Source organism: Macrotis lagotis, chromosome 7 (assembly GCF_037893015.1).
Source record: "Macrotis lagotis isolate mMagLag1 chromosome 7, bilby.v1.9.chrom.fasta, whole genome shotgun sequence".
Taxonomy (NCBI): Eukaryota; Metazoa; Chordata; class Mammalia; order Peramelemorphia; family Peramelidae; genus Macrotis; species Macrotis lagotis.
In genome coordinates this window covers 124,107,967-124,123,417 of record NC_133664.1, presented here as the reverse complement: position 1 = coordinate 124,123,417, position 15,451 = coordinate 124,107,967, and the positions used below count along the sequence as shown (strand labels likewise).

General features: G+C 36.0%; 1 protein-coding gene and 1 long non-coding RNA gene across 2 annotated transcripts in view; one reads left to right on the top strand and one right to left on the bottom strand.

Moving 5' to 3' along the window:
- The window catches only part of GRM8 (glutamate metabotropic receptor 8), a 959,071-nt gene that overhangs the window by 183,812 nt on the left and 759,808 nt on the right, over positions 1–15,451 (bottom strand). The gene's annotated exons all lie outside the window — the stretch shown is intronic.
- The window catches only part of LOC141492986 (uncharacterized), a 66,520-nt gene that overhangs the window by 34,572 nt on the left and 16,497 nt on the right, over positions 1–15,451 (top strand). Inside the window, exons 3-4 of the long non-coding RNA XR_012470095.1 lie at positions 4,522–4,641; positions 8,691–8,788. This is a non-coding gene — a long non-coding RNA (uncharacterized LOC141492986). The remainder of the gene's footprint in view (positions 1–4,521; positions 4,642–8,690; positions 8,789–15,451) is intronic.

The window sequence follows — 15,451 nt, the reverse complement described above, 5'->3', positions numbered from 1 at the left end:
GGTTTTGGAGGACAGTTGGTTAATTTGGATTTAAACATGTTGAACTTACCAGTAAGATACTCAGTTTGTAAGACATAGAAGGTAGAGAAAAGGGAGGAGAGAAATGTCTGAGTTGCTTAATGGAATCTAGTCTAGAACTTGGGAAATAAATCAAGGCTCAGGACAGAATAGTTGGAAGTCACTCATGTAGATATGACAATTGAAACTGAGTGAAGGTCTGAGATAATCAAGGGAGATGGTATAAAGAGAAATCAAAACTTTGTGAAAAACAGAGTAAAAGGGGCAGAAGAGTCAGTGAATATAGAAAAGAAGCTGTAAGAGAAGTCTTAGGAGGCTCGTAGGGAGACAAAGAGACACAAGTAGATAATCATTCACAGTGTCAAAAATAGCAAGAAAGTAAAATAAAGAATCTTCGCATGGAAACATCGGTAAAGCAGTATAAATATCAAGGGAAAGAACCAGTAACATGGAGAAAGCCAATGAGTTTTGTATTCTTTTCTAAGAGTTATATTAGTAAAAGGGTAGTGAGAAATGAATCTGTAGCTAACAAAATTGTCCTAAAATTATGAATCCTCATTTTTTTTTACCATCAAAAAGACCCATTTTAGGGGGATGGAGCCAAGATGGCCACATGAAGGGAACATTTCCTGGGAACTCCAACCCCACAACCCCCCCCCCCAAAAAAAAAGGATGGTTGTAGCCAAAATTTAGAGGGGCAGAACCCACAGCAATACATTATTTTCCCAGTCCAAGATAACTTGGAAGTTTCACAGGAAAGGTGTGCTTCACCAGGACTGGGGTTGGAAAAAAAGCAGTGGTGCAGCCCAGCCCAGCCCAGAGCAGCCCAGAGATCACTGGCTACAACTTGAAGGGGTGGTGAGAGAACTCTGCTGCACCTGGGTAAGTGTGGAGTGAGGGAGCACTGGCCTCATAATCTGCAGCAAGAATCTGGAGAAAGCAGCACCCCCAGAGACTGTAAGGGAAGTCTGCAGAAACTTCTCTGCTCTACATGGGGTAGGCCTCTGCTGTTTGCCTATACTCACATATTGCAGTTTGGGCTTCCATACTAAAGAACCGAGCTGGATCTCTCCTTATAGCCACAGGGCAGAGGGTAGTGCTGTGGTCATCTACATATCAAAGCACAGACTAGAGAGCATAAGACCTTGGAGGAATAAAGGTCCCAATGGAGTGTTCAAAAAAAATAAACAACCCCAAAGCCTTGGAAGTACTGTCTTGGGTTGAGGAAATGAGTAAACAACAGAAAAATAAGAATTTGATCATAGAGAATTACTTTAGTTCCATGGAAGATCAAAACATATGCTCAGATGATGACAAAATCAAAGTTTCTGTATCCACAACCTCCAAGAGAAATAGAAAATGAGCTCAGACTATGGATGAGCTCAAAAAAAGACTTTGAAAAGCAATTAAGGGAGGTGGAGGAAAAACTGAGAGGAGAAATGAGAGCGATGCAGAAGTATCATGAAACCTAAATCAAAAGCTTGGTGAAAGATATACAAAAAATACTGAAGAAAATATGTTAAAAACCAGTTTAGGCCTAATGGAGAAAGCAAAACAAAAGGCAACTGAGGAGAAGAATGCCTTAAAAAGCAGCATTGGCCAGCTGGAAAAGGAAATAAAAAAACGCTCTAAAGAAAATAACTCCTTCAAATGCAAAATGGAACTAAAGGAATCTGATGACTTTTCAAGAAATCAGTAAGAAATTAAACTCTTCCAAACAAAGCCAAAATTAGAAGAAAATGTGAAATCTCTCATTGGAAAAAAACTATCGACCTCAAAAACAGATCAAAGAAAGAGGATTTCAAAATTATTGGGCTACCTGAAAGTGAAGACCAGGAAAAAAGTCTAGACTTCATTTTCCAAGAAATAATACAGCAAAATTGCCCTGTGATCCTAGAAGCTGAAGGTAAAATAGAAATTGAGAGAATTCACCTGTCACCCCCTGAAAGAGATCCCAAAAGAAAAACTTCCAGGAATATTATAGCCAAATTCCAAAACTCCCAAATCAAACAGAAAATTCTAAAAGCTGCCAGAAACAAAAAATTCAACTACCGAGGCTCCATAGTTCAGGATTACACAGGATCTGGCAGCACCTACATTAAGGCCTCGTAGGGATTAGAATATGATATTCCAGAAGGCAAAAGATTTTGGTTTACAACCAAGAATCAATTACCCAACAAAACTGAACATCCTTGTTCAGGGGAAAAAATAGACTTTCAGTGAAACAGGGGACTTTCAAACTTTCCTATTGAGACAACCAGAGCTGAACAGAAAGTTTGATCTCCAAGTACAGGACTCTGGTGAACAATAGAGAGAGTGGAAGAAAGGGACTAACCAAAAGGAACTTGATGATGTTGAACTGCTTGTATTCCTGTAAATGAAGAAGATATTGATAACTCATGAACTTTCTCATTTATAAGAACTGTTAGAAGGAGCATATATAGACAGGGCACAGGAAGGAGTGGAATATAATGGTATGATGTAGTAAAGGGATGGAGTCAATGGGTGTTGGGCGAAAGTACTGGGAGGAAGTAAAAGGAGATGAAGAAGAAGCTTAGAGATTTCACACAACAATCAAGAAAAAGCTTTTTCATTGGAGTGGAGGGGGGAAAGGTAAGGAGGAATGAATGAGCTTTCATTCTCATGGGAAATGGCTCAGGGAGGAAATGACATACACACTTAATTGGATGAGGAAATCTATCTTGCCCTGGAGAAGGATGAGAGGAAAGGGACAGAAAGAGAGTGAATAGGGGGAGGGAAGGGGAGAATAAGTGACAGAAGAGAGGGAAGATCAAGGGAGAGGGTACTCAGATTCAACACACCTTTGGACAGGGCCAGGATGAAAGAAGAGAGAGAAGTGTAAATGAGAGTGTGGAGAATTAGAGTGAAGGTACAGCTAGTAATAGCAACTGAGGGAAAAATATTGAAGCAACTTCTCTGGTGGACTTATGATAAAGAAAGCAACTCACCCCAGAGACAGAGCCATTGAAATCTGAACACAGACTGAAGTACATTTATTTATCTCTCTATTTTTAAGGTTTCTCATCTTCTTGGGGGAGAGGTTTTTTTGTTTATTCTTATGTTTACTCTTATAATGTTCAATATAAATCAATGTATGGCATGGAAACAATGTAGATATGGCAGATAGCCTGTGGGGGGGGGGAGGGAAGGAAGGAGGGAATTGTAGAATTCAGAGCCTTTCAAAAATGATGGATACGTATTACTATTGTATATAATTGGAAAACAAATAAAATATTAAAATTAATAAAAAAAAGAAACCAGAAGGGGGTGGGAATTCAGAGAATCCTGGAAGGATCTGCATGAACTGATGCTGAGTGAGATAAGCAGAACAAGAACAGTGTACATCATAAGAGCAACATGGGGGTGATGATTAATAGTAATGGACTTTCTCATTGCATCAATGCACCAATCAGGGACAATTTGGGCATATCTGGGATGGAGAATACCACCTATATCCAGAGAAAGAACTGTGGAGTTTGAAGAAAGAGCAAAGACTATTACCTCTAATTAAAACAAAACTATTTTATTTTTTAAAAAAGGCCCATTTAATATTTGGATTTCAAGTTCTTCTCATTGATCATAACATCATATGGTGGATTTTTGTGCTTTTTTTTACAAATTCATTCATTTACTTATTTATTCATTTTGAAATTTACAATTTTTCCCCCTAATCTTTATTCCCTTTCTCTATCCCCCCAACAAAAGGCAGTCCTGTAGTCTTTACATTGTTTCCATGGTATATATTTATCTAAGTTGAATGTAATGAGAAAGAAATCATAAAGTATAAGAGATAGAAAAATTACATAACAAGATAACTTTTTTTTTAAATTAAAGGCCTTTGGTCTTTGTTCAAACTATACAATTCTTTCTCTGGATACAGATAGTATTTTCCATCGCAGATACCCCCCAAATTGTGCCTGATTTTTGTTCTAATAGAATGAGCAAGTCCATTACGTTTGATCATCACATACTGTTAGAGTATACAATGCTCTTCTGATTCTGCTCATCTCGTTCAGCATCAGTTCATGCAAATCAATACATATACCACAGTTTATTAAGCCATTCCCCAATTGATGGAAATCCCTTTGATTTCCAATTCTTTGCTACCACAAATAAAGCTGCTATGAGTATTTTTTTACAAGTGATGTTTTCACTCTTTTTCATAGTCTCTTCAGGGTACAGACCCAGTAGTGGTATAACTGGATCAAAGGTTGTGCACATTTTTGTTGCCCTTTAGGCATAATAACACATGGTGTTTTAAAGCTTAAAAAGCTCTTTCCTGATTAGTAATCCTGGGGAGAGGTTAAAAAAGCAAAAATTGGGATAGCTAAGTGATTCAGTGTATAGAGCATCCGACTAGAGTCAGGAGGACCTCAGTTCAAATCTGATTTCAGACAATAATTGCCTTGCTGTGGGCAAGTCACTTAATCCTATTGCCTTAAATAAAATTAAAAATAAAGAAAAAATACTCTTATTTTACAGATGAGGAAACTGAAGTTAGGAAGCAAGTAACTCTCATGCAGTGCTTAAATACTGAAGTCAAGATTCAACTCCAAAGCTAATCCTGTCTACTTGAACTCATTTGCCAGTATGCAAATCAAGGTATATAATTAAATATTAATAACTGACTTGTTCTCCTTGTTTCCCAGTTCTTACAATCTTTGACATACATGGAAATTTACCAGCAACATCCATAGATATTCTCTTATCTATCCTCCCCAATCTAGTCAGTTCCTCAACTACTCTTCTCAGTTTAAACATATTGCCCCTATTCTAGCAGTCCCTGTCTTTCTATTTACTTTTCTCCAAGGCCACCATTTTCTTCTCCACTCAAAAACTAATCAAGAGAAATAGATAGTAAAGTCAAAATATGTTGATAAACTAATCATAGATCTCTAAAAATGCTAAAGTTAAAATGAAATGTTTAGGAAACCTGGTCTAAAATATTGCAATGTATCAGTAACAAAGCCAAATTATAATCTCCCCCATTCAGACATGAACAAATCCTTTCCAGGCTGCACACTGGAATTTTCTTACAGAAGTTGTCTATCATGATAGATGTGAATATTTTCTAGGAGAGATAGCATTTTTTCACAATCTTGAAATATAAAAATAAGACAGAGATGAGAAGTATGGTGAACTAGAGCTCAGAGAATCACTGGATTTTAGAATTCTAGAGCTGGAAAGTTCACAGACTATTTAGTTCAATCATTGTAAAAGTTGGGGATACACTTAGATACACCAGAACAAGGTCTAACCTAAATGTCCCCACTATTTTTAGCAAGAATTTTGTTGCTTTTTTTCTCTGATCAGAGAAAAAGGTCAGAAGACTTCATTTCCCTCAAAAGAATTATTCAACTTCCTAAAGAAAAATAAAACAAATAAATTTAAAAACCAACACAGCAACAAGGTATTCAGCATACCATTGTTACTTGATCAAAAGTGTATATTCACAAAAATTAACTGCAGTTAGTTGTCATGTGTTACCTTAAAGGCAATAAGAGTTTAACCTAATGGCCTGGTTAAAGTCTCCTGTGTCTTATTGTCCTGGTAGTCCTGTCATGAGAAATTTTAAATGTGTTCAAGTTCATTCATGCAAAAGACTCTCTGTGAATGTGTTCAATATTTTCAACTGATCTAAACCAAATGTGGTGACTCATTATGACAATTTATGAACAGGAAATGAAATTCAAGGAATGTCACCACTTCCATGAAGCTTTTCTGCTTAAGCTTAAACTTTTCTTGTTGGCTGCCACCCAAAAAAATCTATTGTTTTTTGCAATTCAACCTTTGAGGACAATCCTGACTTGAAGAACCCTCTATACTGCACCAAGCTTGGGATGCATGAGCCCCACTGTGGCCTGGAGAATATATTGATGGCCTGGGGCCATGATGAGTATATGCATCAAATGATGAAGTTCAACAAATTCTCCCTGCCTCTGGAGGCCTTCTACATGATCCGTTTCCATTCCTTCTACCCGTGGCATATTGGAGGTGACTACCAGCATCACTGTAATACGACATGACCTCAACATGCTGCCCTGGGTGCAAGAGTTCAATAAGTTTGATCTCTACACCATTTCTGGAGACCGTTCAGATGTGTCTGAACTTTGGCCACACTACCAGGGCCTCATTGATAAATATTGCCCCAGGATCCTCTGCTGGTAAGGGCCTCTGCTTGGATCCAAGGCCAGGCTCTTTGGCCCTCTTACAGACAGGCCAGGTTCATTTCCTCACCAGGGTCAGCCATCCACTTTCTTTGTGCACCCCAACCTGTTCCTCTGAGGGGGAAGATCGGCAACCCAGAGACCTCCCCTGGGGCCTCTGGACATCCCCTCAGCTAAGCTCTCCACCCCAATAGCAGCAGCATCCATGCCTTCATCATCTATATGCCCCACTGAAAACTCCACCCTGTCATATCCTTACTGCCACTCAGTTGAACCACATGCTCTGGGGTTCCCTGGAACCTGCTCAACCTCCAAGCACCCCTACAGACTCCTAACAATCCTCCAAGCAATAAAGAGCTTAAAGAAAATAAAAACCAGGCCCCCACCCCAGGATCCTTTCCTCTAGAAAGCTTTCCTAGGGATCAATCAACTTTTATTGTTAAAGCAAATATAGCATGAAAAAAAGCTATAAATTTGATATGGAATTGAAATGTCAAACAAACTTTTGTAGAAATCATAAAATAAACCTAGGTGACAAACCCTAGAAATGTGATCAATGTGATAAAAAGTTTGACCAGAAAGGTCCGCACTAAGATCCACTAAGGAAGACCTAGACTTCTTAAGATCCACATAGAAAGAGACAATGTTTACACTCAAAAGAAAAAAAAATACCATATGTGTATATTTGGTAAATGTGGAAGAATATTCATGTAGCATTTATGTTTCTAGACATTAGAAAGCATGTCTATATGAATAGTTATATTTTAATGTGTATGGATTGGTTGCTTATTTGGTTGAAGTATCTATGACTATAACTACATTAGTGTTGGGAAATTGCTTTTAGTTTTAGTCTAAATAGAATGTAACTTATCCCAGTCATACAGCTAACTAATATGTGCTAAAAGCAGAACTTAATTACAACTAGTGTTTCTGACAAGTGATTCATTTCTCAAATATATACAGAACTGGGTCAAAATTATTTTTTAAATTTAATTAAATGTAATTATTTTTTTAAAATAATAGGTCAAGGATATGGAAAGACAATTCTCAAACAAAGAAATCAAAGCCATAAAAAAGCTCTTAATTATTGATTGGAGAAAAACCAATTAAAACATCTCTGAGGAACCACCGCATGATCCACTCAGATTGTTCAATATGACTAGAAAGAAAAATGAGCAATGTTAGAGGAGATGAGGGAAAATTGGTACACTAATGCATTGTTGGAGGAGTTGTGAACTAATCCAGCCATTCTAGAGAGCAATCTGGAATTATGCCCAAAGGGCAATAAAAATGTGCATACCCTTTGATCCAACAATACCACTACTGGGTCTATACCCTGACGAGATGAGGAAAAAGGATAAAAACATCACTCGGACAAAAATATTCATAGCAGCTCTTTATATAGTGGCAAAGAATAGGAAATTGAGGAAATGCTCATCAATTGGGGAATGGTTAAACAAATTGTGGTGTATGTGAATACTATTGTTCTATAAGAAAGCATGAGGGATAAGATTTCAGAAAAACCTAGAAAGATTTACCTGAATTGATGCTGAGTGAAACAAGCAGAATCAGAAGGATATTATACATGCTAACAACAACATGGGGCAATGATCAACCACAATGAACTTGTTGATTTAAGCACTATAATAATCAAAGACAATTTAAAGGGACTAGTGAAGGAAAATACCATCCATATCCAGAGAAGGAATTATGGAGTTTAAATTAAGACCAAGCCTTATTATTATTATTATCTTTGATTTTTAAAAGTTGTCTTATGTATATGTCACTTTTTTCTCTCTAATGTTTTCTGTTTGGATCTGATTGTTTTAAGGCTTTATTTTCTTCAATTAATTATTTTGTTTCCTTTTCCAGTTGTTTTATTTTATTTTCCAATTGGACAATTTTATTTTTAAAATGAATCTTTTCTTCAGTTAATTTTTCACAATTCTCCTGCATAGTTTTCTTTTCTTTTCCCCATTTTCTCCATTTTGTTTGGATCTGATTCTTCTCTCACACATGTTCAATATTGATCTATGATTAGCATGATTATAAATATAGAGCTTAGGGGCAGCTAGGTGGCGCAGTGGATAGAGCACCTGCCCTGGAGTCAGGAGTACCTGAGTTCAAATCCAGCCTCAGACACTTAATAATTACCTAGCTTTGTGGCCTTAGGCAAGTCACTTAACCCCATTTGCCTTGCAAAATCCTAAAAAAAAAAATATAGAGCTTATATCACATTACCTTCTGTAGGGAGAGGAGGGAGGGAGAAAACTGTAAAACTCAAAACCTTTCCAAAAAAAATTGGTAAAAACTACCATTGCATGTAGATGCATAAACAAATAAATAAAATACTTAATTTTTTTTCAAAAGCAGAATTTAATCTAGAAAAACTGAAAAAGCAGAACTGAATCTAACACCTGTTCTCTACTCATGTTAAATGATGCCTCTCAATTTTTATTATAAGTCCCTGTAATTTTTTTTTAGGTAAAAGTCCTTTCCACCATGCCCTGCATCTGTTAATGAGTGCTGATTGCAAGACCCTTGGAAAGCAAATTTGTTTTATTTCATCTGTGCATCCTCAGGTAGATAATAAAAATAATAAATTTTGAGATGTGTGTATCACATCAAAGTTTATCTCTGACAGATAGATAATTTTGGTTGATATCATAATAAGTTAGGATATAGTAACTGCTAATATCCTCATTTGGGGAGGGGTGGTGAAGTGAAGTTTGTAGAACTAATTTTGTGCCACAGGTGTGATTTGAACCCAACTTACTCAGACTTCAAGCTCAGGACACTAGATACTAATCCATAATACTTCTCTATAACTATCTACCACAGGACCCTCTTAACTAGGTAATAAGTTGAGTTGTTTTCCTGCTGCAGAACGAATACAATTATTGCAAGATCAACTTTGATATTTCAGTGTCCTAAACTCATCTTTTTTTTTTCTCAGTTATGGTTCTGTATTGCATGTAGTACATCAATCAATTAGAAAACCTTTATTAAGGCTGTGCTACAAGTGCAAAGCACTGTGTTAGGGACCATGAACACAAAGCCAAAAATAATTAAATAGTCTACACCCTTTAGAAGTTCATACTGTATCAGGGATTACTGTGTGTGTATGTATATATACATATATATATATATATATATATCCTCACATATTTATGCATATATATATATTATACACACACACACACACACACATATATGACAATTTTCAAGGGAGGGAGGCACTAATAGCTATGGCTTCCAACTGACAGCAGCGCTTGAACTAGAAGACAAAAATGAGACCCTTCCTATTTAAAATACAAAGAGATGGGAGATAGAATGTCATATCTGCATAGTAAGATGACCAATATGGTTAAAGTATTGACTCTGTAAATGAAGCTAATATATTATTACCATGGAAAGATGGCATGGAGTCAGGCTGCAGAGGGCTTTAAATGCCAACAAAGAATATTGCATTCATCCTAAAAGTATTAATGAGTTATTAGGGTCTGTTGAGCATAGGAGTAAAATAGTGATTTAGGATAATCATTCTGTCAAATATCTGAAAAAAATGGATTAGGGAGAAAAAAGACTAATTTGGTACCTCTTGAAATTGATCATAAGAGATGACTAAAGTATTCATAGCCTATATTACAGGACTATTCTATGAGTAGAGAGAATATGGATGCAAGTGCCATCTGACTCAAGAAGCCTTTCCCATGGGCAGCTAGGTGATGCAGTGGATAGAGCACCGGCCCTAGAGTCAGGAGTACCTGAGTTCAAATCCGGAGTTGGACACTTAATACACTTAATAATTACCTAGCTGTGTGGCCTTGGGCAAGCCACTTAAGCCCATTGCTTTGCAAAACCCTAAAAAAAAAGCCTTTCCCAATTCCCCCAGTTTTTAATACTTTATTGTGTATATATTCTGAATTTACTTACCTGTGACCACATTTCATCTCCCTATTAGAATGTGAACTTCTTGAAGGGAGTTTCTCTTTTATGATATTCATATCCCCTCATTTAATACACAGCAAATGCTTAATGTTTATTTAATAATTGATAGATATAACTGCAAAGGATATCAGAGGCCATTTGATACAACCCCATCAGTTTATATATGTCAAAACTGAGATCTAAAAACACTGGTTAATTCAGGGCAACACAGGCAGAGACAAAACTAAGATTCAGACCTAGGTCCTCTAATTTCCAAATTATAACTTTATCTATTATGTCACTGAAACTTTAAGAAACAGAAAAGATTTATTCCTCTTATTTTGTTTGTGAAATTTCTTCGCTTACAGATCATTTTTTATGAAAAAACATAGAAGTTCCTTCCCACTTGATGATTATGTATCATTTTACTTTTTACTCCATTTTGCTTTTAGAAAGACAAGATATATACTTTTTACTTATATAGAACCTGGCCTTTCAGTCTGTAAATGTATTGCAATTCACCCTCATTTAACAACTATGCAAATTATGCTTTCAGCATCTTTATGATATTATCCTCCACCCTGCTTAAATATTCCATTAATACCATCATTATCTGTATTTACTTTTATCCTCTCAATGGCCCCTTGAAACCAGAAGTCGTCAAACCAATACACTTAATTACTTCTGCTTTTCCTAAAGAAAGTGCTGAATTTCATTTCTCAAAAACCACACAGGAGGAATCTCTTCTTTGTACTATTTTCATCAATGTGGAAGGGGAATGGTATCTTTTCCTGCATAAAAGAGGAAGACAAAGACAGATGAGCAGAAGGAGTGGGAAGGAGAGAGAAAAGAGAAAAAGAGAGGGCAGGAGGAAGAGAGAGGAATCAAGATAAAAAGGGGAGGGAGAAAGGATAAAATGAAGAAATACAGAGAAGAGAGAAGGAAGGAAGGAAGGAAGGAAGGAAGGAAGGAAGGAAGGAAGGAAGGAAGGAAGGAAGGAAGGAAGGAAGGAAGGAAGGAAGGAAGGGAGGGAGGGAGGGAAGGAGGGAGGAAAGGAGGGAGAGAGGAAGGGAGGAGGGAGGGAAAGAAGGGAAGAAATTTTAGAATGTAGCCAAGATGTTGGCACAAAGTTAAGAAGCTCCTCCAACTTCTTTCAAAGGTGTTTCTGGAAAAGCAGAATCCATGGGGGAGGGGAGGACAATGAAACAAATTTTCAGCAAGATATCATGGAGGAATTTCAGGAAAAGTTCTGTGACTTGGGTAAAAGATTGTATAACTTAGCATAGTTGGGAGAGCTGGGAAGCCAGCAAGAGGCTTTTAGCCAGAGCACAGTTAGGTCTTGACCATAGCTCTGACCGCTGTGAAGGTTCCAACCCCAGGTCAGAGAGCAAAGTTTCAAGCCCTGCAACACTGGTACAGCATTGGTCTCCCTAGCAGAGAGGAAGCTTGGAACACTGGAAATGCCAGAGTGAAAATCCAGAAGACCTTAGCAAAAACCCTAAAATCCCAAGCCTTTAGCAAAAAAAAAAAAAAAAAAAAAAAAAAAAACCACTTGGGACTATACATCCTGTATCACAGAAATAGAGTTCAACTGTCAAAATGAAAAAAGAAAAAACACCAAAACAAAAATAACATTATCCATTGATAGCTACTATTCTGATAGGGACAATTAAACTTCCATCTCTAAAGATGGAAGTAGTAACAAATGCTTATATGTGAAGCCTTTAAATTGCTGATGAATTTATCTTCAATTCAAAATAAAGACCTCTTGGAAGAGCTCAAAGGGGATTTTAAAAACCCAAAGAAGGAAGGAAGTAGAAAAAATGGAGAAAAGAGAAGAAAACCATGCAGGAGAATTGTGAAAAATTAACTGAAGAAAAAATTCATTTTAAAATTAAAATTGGGGGCGGCTAGGTGGCGTAGTGCATAAAGCACCGGCCTTTGAGTCAGGAGTACCTGGGTTCAAATCCGATGTCAGAAATTTAATAATTACCTAGCTGTGTGGCCTAGGGCAAGCCACTTAACCCCATTTGCCTTGCAAAAACCTAAAAAAAATTTTAAAAATTTAAAAATAAAATTGTACAACTGGAAAATAAAATAAAACAAATGGAAAAGGAAACAAGATAATTAATTGAAGAAAATAAAACCTTAAAAACTAGAATTGGACAAATGGAAACAAATGACTCTGTAAAACACCAGGATTACATCAAACAAAACCAAAAGAATTAAAAAACAGAAGAAAATGAAATGTATCTGTTAGAAAAAATTATCAAATTTGAAAAATTAATCCAGGAGAGATAATTTATTATTACATCTACCTGACAACCGTTATCAAAAATAGAACCTGGACAATATCATACGCAAACTTATCATGGAAAAGTACTCAAATATTCTAGAATAAGAAGATAAAATAGTCCTTGAAAGAATCCATCAATCATTCCCAGAAAAAGATCCCCAAATAAAAATTCCAATGAATATTGTGGTGAAATTTCAGAATTCTCAGCTAAGGGAGAAAATACTGCAAGCAGTCAACATTTTAAAAAGCAATTTAAATACCAGTAAACCACAGTCAGGATTACATTGGATTTATCAGCTTCAACATTAAAGGATCAGAGTAGTTGTTTCTTGGTTGCAATCCAAGCTTTTTTGCCTTAAAACCAGAACTGAACAGAAAATTTGCTCTTCAAATACAAGACTCAAGAGATACATAAAAAGGTAGATAGAAGGGTGTTGAGGAAATGTTAGTTAACTTTTGAGAACTGTGTTTCTCTTAAAACAACTGAAAGGAACATATTTAGAAAGATGATGTGTATATAAATGAATTGTGATGTGATTGAGCTTTTAGCTCTTGAGGATTAGATTTCTATTGGGTAAATGGAATGAAGGGTACTTGAAAAATGGGATGGGATATAAATTGACTGTGGTGTGATCAAACTCCTAACTCTTGAAAGTTTTATTTGTATTGGGACAAGATGGAGGGATTGTTCTTAAAAGGAGGGTTTGAGTTGAAATTGATTTTTTTGTCAGGATGCTTATGGCTCTTAAGAATTATATTTCTATCAGGACAGATAAAAGGAGTAGATTATGACAGTGTGGGTGCAAGACAGGTATAAAATAATTAAAACATATAAAAAGAAGATTATATCCAGAGTAGAAGGCATTAGAGGGAAAATAATGCCACATGATAAAGAACAAAGGACCTATTATTGTAAAGGGGAAAAAGGAAGAGTGTGAATATTGAGTAAATCTTACTCTCAACTGATTTGGCTCAAAGAGAGCATAGCATACATTCCCAAATGGGTTTAGAAATGGATTTAGAAATGTAAAGAAAAGAGAAAGTGAGGCTGATAAAAAAGAAGGGATAAATAAAAATAAAGGTTAAGTAAAAGGAAAAAAGAAAAAGAGAGAAGAAAAGGGAAGAGAACTTGTAGAAGAAAGGGCAGATTGAGAGGTGCAGCAGTTAGAAGCAGAACCTTGGTGAGGAGGTACAAGAGGAAAGGACAGAGAAAAATACAAATAAGAGAAGAATGAATGGAGTGAAAAAATACAGAAGCACTAATGTGAATGTGAATAGGAAGAACTTTCTCATAAAACTGAAGTGGATAGAAGAATGGATTGAAAAAACAGAATCCTACAATTTGATGTTTACAAGAAATACATTTGAAGCAGGAAAATACAGGTTAAAGGGAAAAAGCTGGAGCAGATTATATTCTCTTTCAGTGGAAATAAATAAAACTGGGTAGCAAAAATGATCTCAGATAAAGTAAAATCAAATATAGATCTAATTAAAAGGGATAAAGAAAGGAGAAAAAACTTTGTAAAGTTAAGGCTAATAGATGTATTTGTGAAATTTTGTGAAATATTCCTTTTAATGCCCATCAATTGGGGAATCACTGAACAAGCTATGGTATATGAATGTTATTGATTGCTATTGCTCTGTAAGAAATCATGAGTGATCTGACTTCTGAAAAGCCTGGAAATACTTGCATGATCTGATGCTAAGTTAAGTGAGTAAAACCAAGAGAACACTGTACACATTAACAGAAATATTGTGAGATGAACCCTACAATTCTCAGCAGTTCAGTGACAAAGGACAATTCTGAGAGACCTATTTAAGGAAAATGGCATCTACAACAAGAGAAGAAACTATGTATTCTGAATGCAGACCAAAGTAATCGATGTTCACTTTTAAAAGCTCCTTTTATTTTTTTTTCTTTCCTTCTCAGGGTTTTCCTTTATCTTAGTTCTAATTTTTCTTTCACAATATGACTACTATAGAAATATGTTAAAAAGAATTTATATGTGCAACCTATCACAAATTCTTTGCTGCTTTAGGGAGAGGGTGTGAAAGGGAGGGTGGTAGAAAAGACAGAACTCAAAAGTCTGAAAAAGGATGAATGTTGAAAGCTATCTTTGCATCTAATTGGAAAAGAAAAAAAAGAAATTCCTTCTCCTCTTGATTCAGACCTTTAGAATGAAATTTATTTTGTTTGTGAGAGTTTAAAAACTGTAATCTAATGCCAAACTCAAGGTGATAGAATTGTGATCAGATTATTTCCTTGACCAAAGAAAATATTTATAACTGCTTCTTAGATTTTACGATTCTAGGTAAGCCCCTCAATTTTGAAATTAAGAAATTGGGGTCTAGAGAAGTTAAGCAAATTTCCTGATGTCAAAGAGCAAAGAGCATCAGACAAAAGCAGTCTTTCCAAAATCTCATAATTTTCTTTAAAAAAATAGTCTGATATATTTGATCAGCTATGCCATAGTTCTGCTTCTTTATAAAGCTGATTGAGAGTTCCCTAGAGTCTTGAAAACTCAGTAAGTCCTGGGTCATATGGTAATCAGATAAAAGTTCAGGATGATAGAGTTTCCAATATCCCTAGGGAAACCACATGGAGTCATTTGAAAAATAGCTCGTTCATTCCACTGCTTAATTTTTTAACTCTGGATAATTCTAAACACTAGAAGACAAAGAATGGTGATATTTGAATATGTATGGTTTGGGAGTAAGTAAGTTATTTTTCCTTCTAAAATTTCATAGATTTTTCATAAGCCTTATGTGGTTTTTTTTTAGATTTTTTTGCAAGGCAAATGGGGTTAGATGGCTTGCCCAAGGCCACACAGCTAGGTAATTATTAAGTGTCTGAGACCAGATTTGAACCCAGGTACTCCTGACTCCAAGGCCAATGCTTTATCCACTACGCCACCTTGCCGCCCCAACTATGCCACCTAGCCGCCCCAAAGCCTTATGTGTTTTTAAAAGAAATATATGATTTTCTTTTGAAAAGTATGAAAATAAAGGAAGTTTTCAT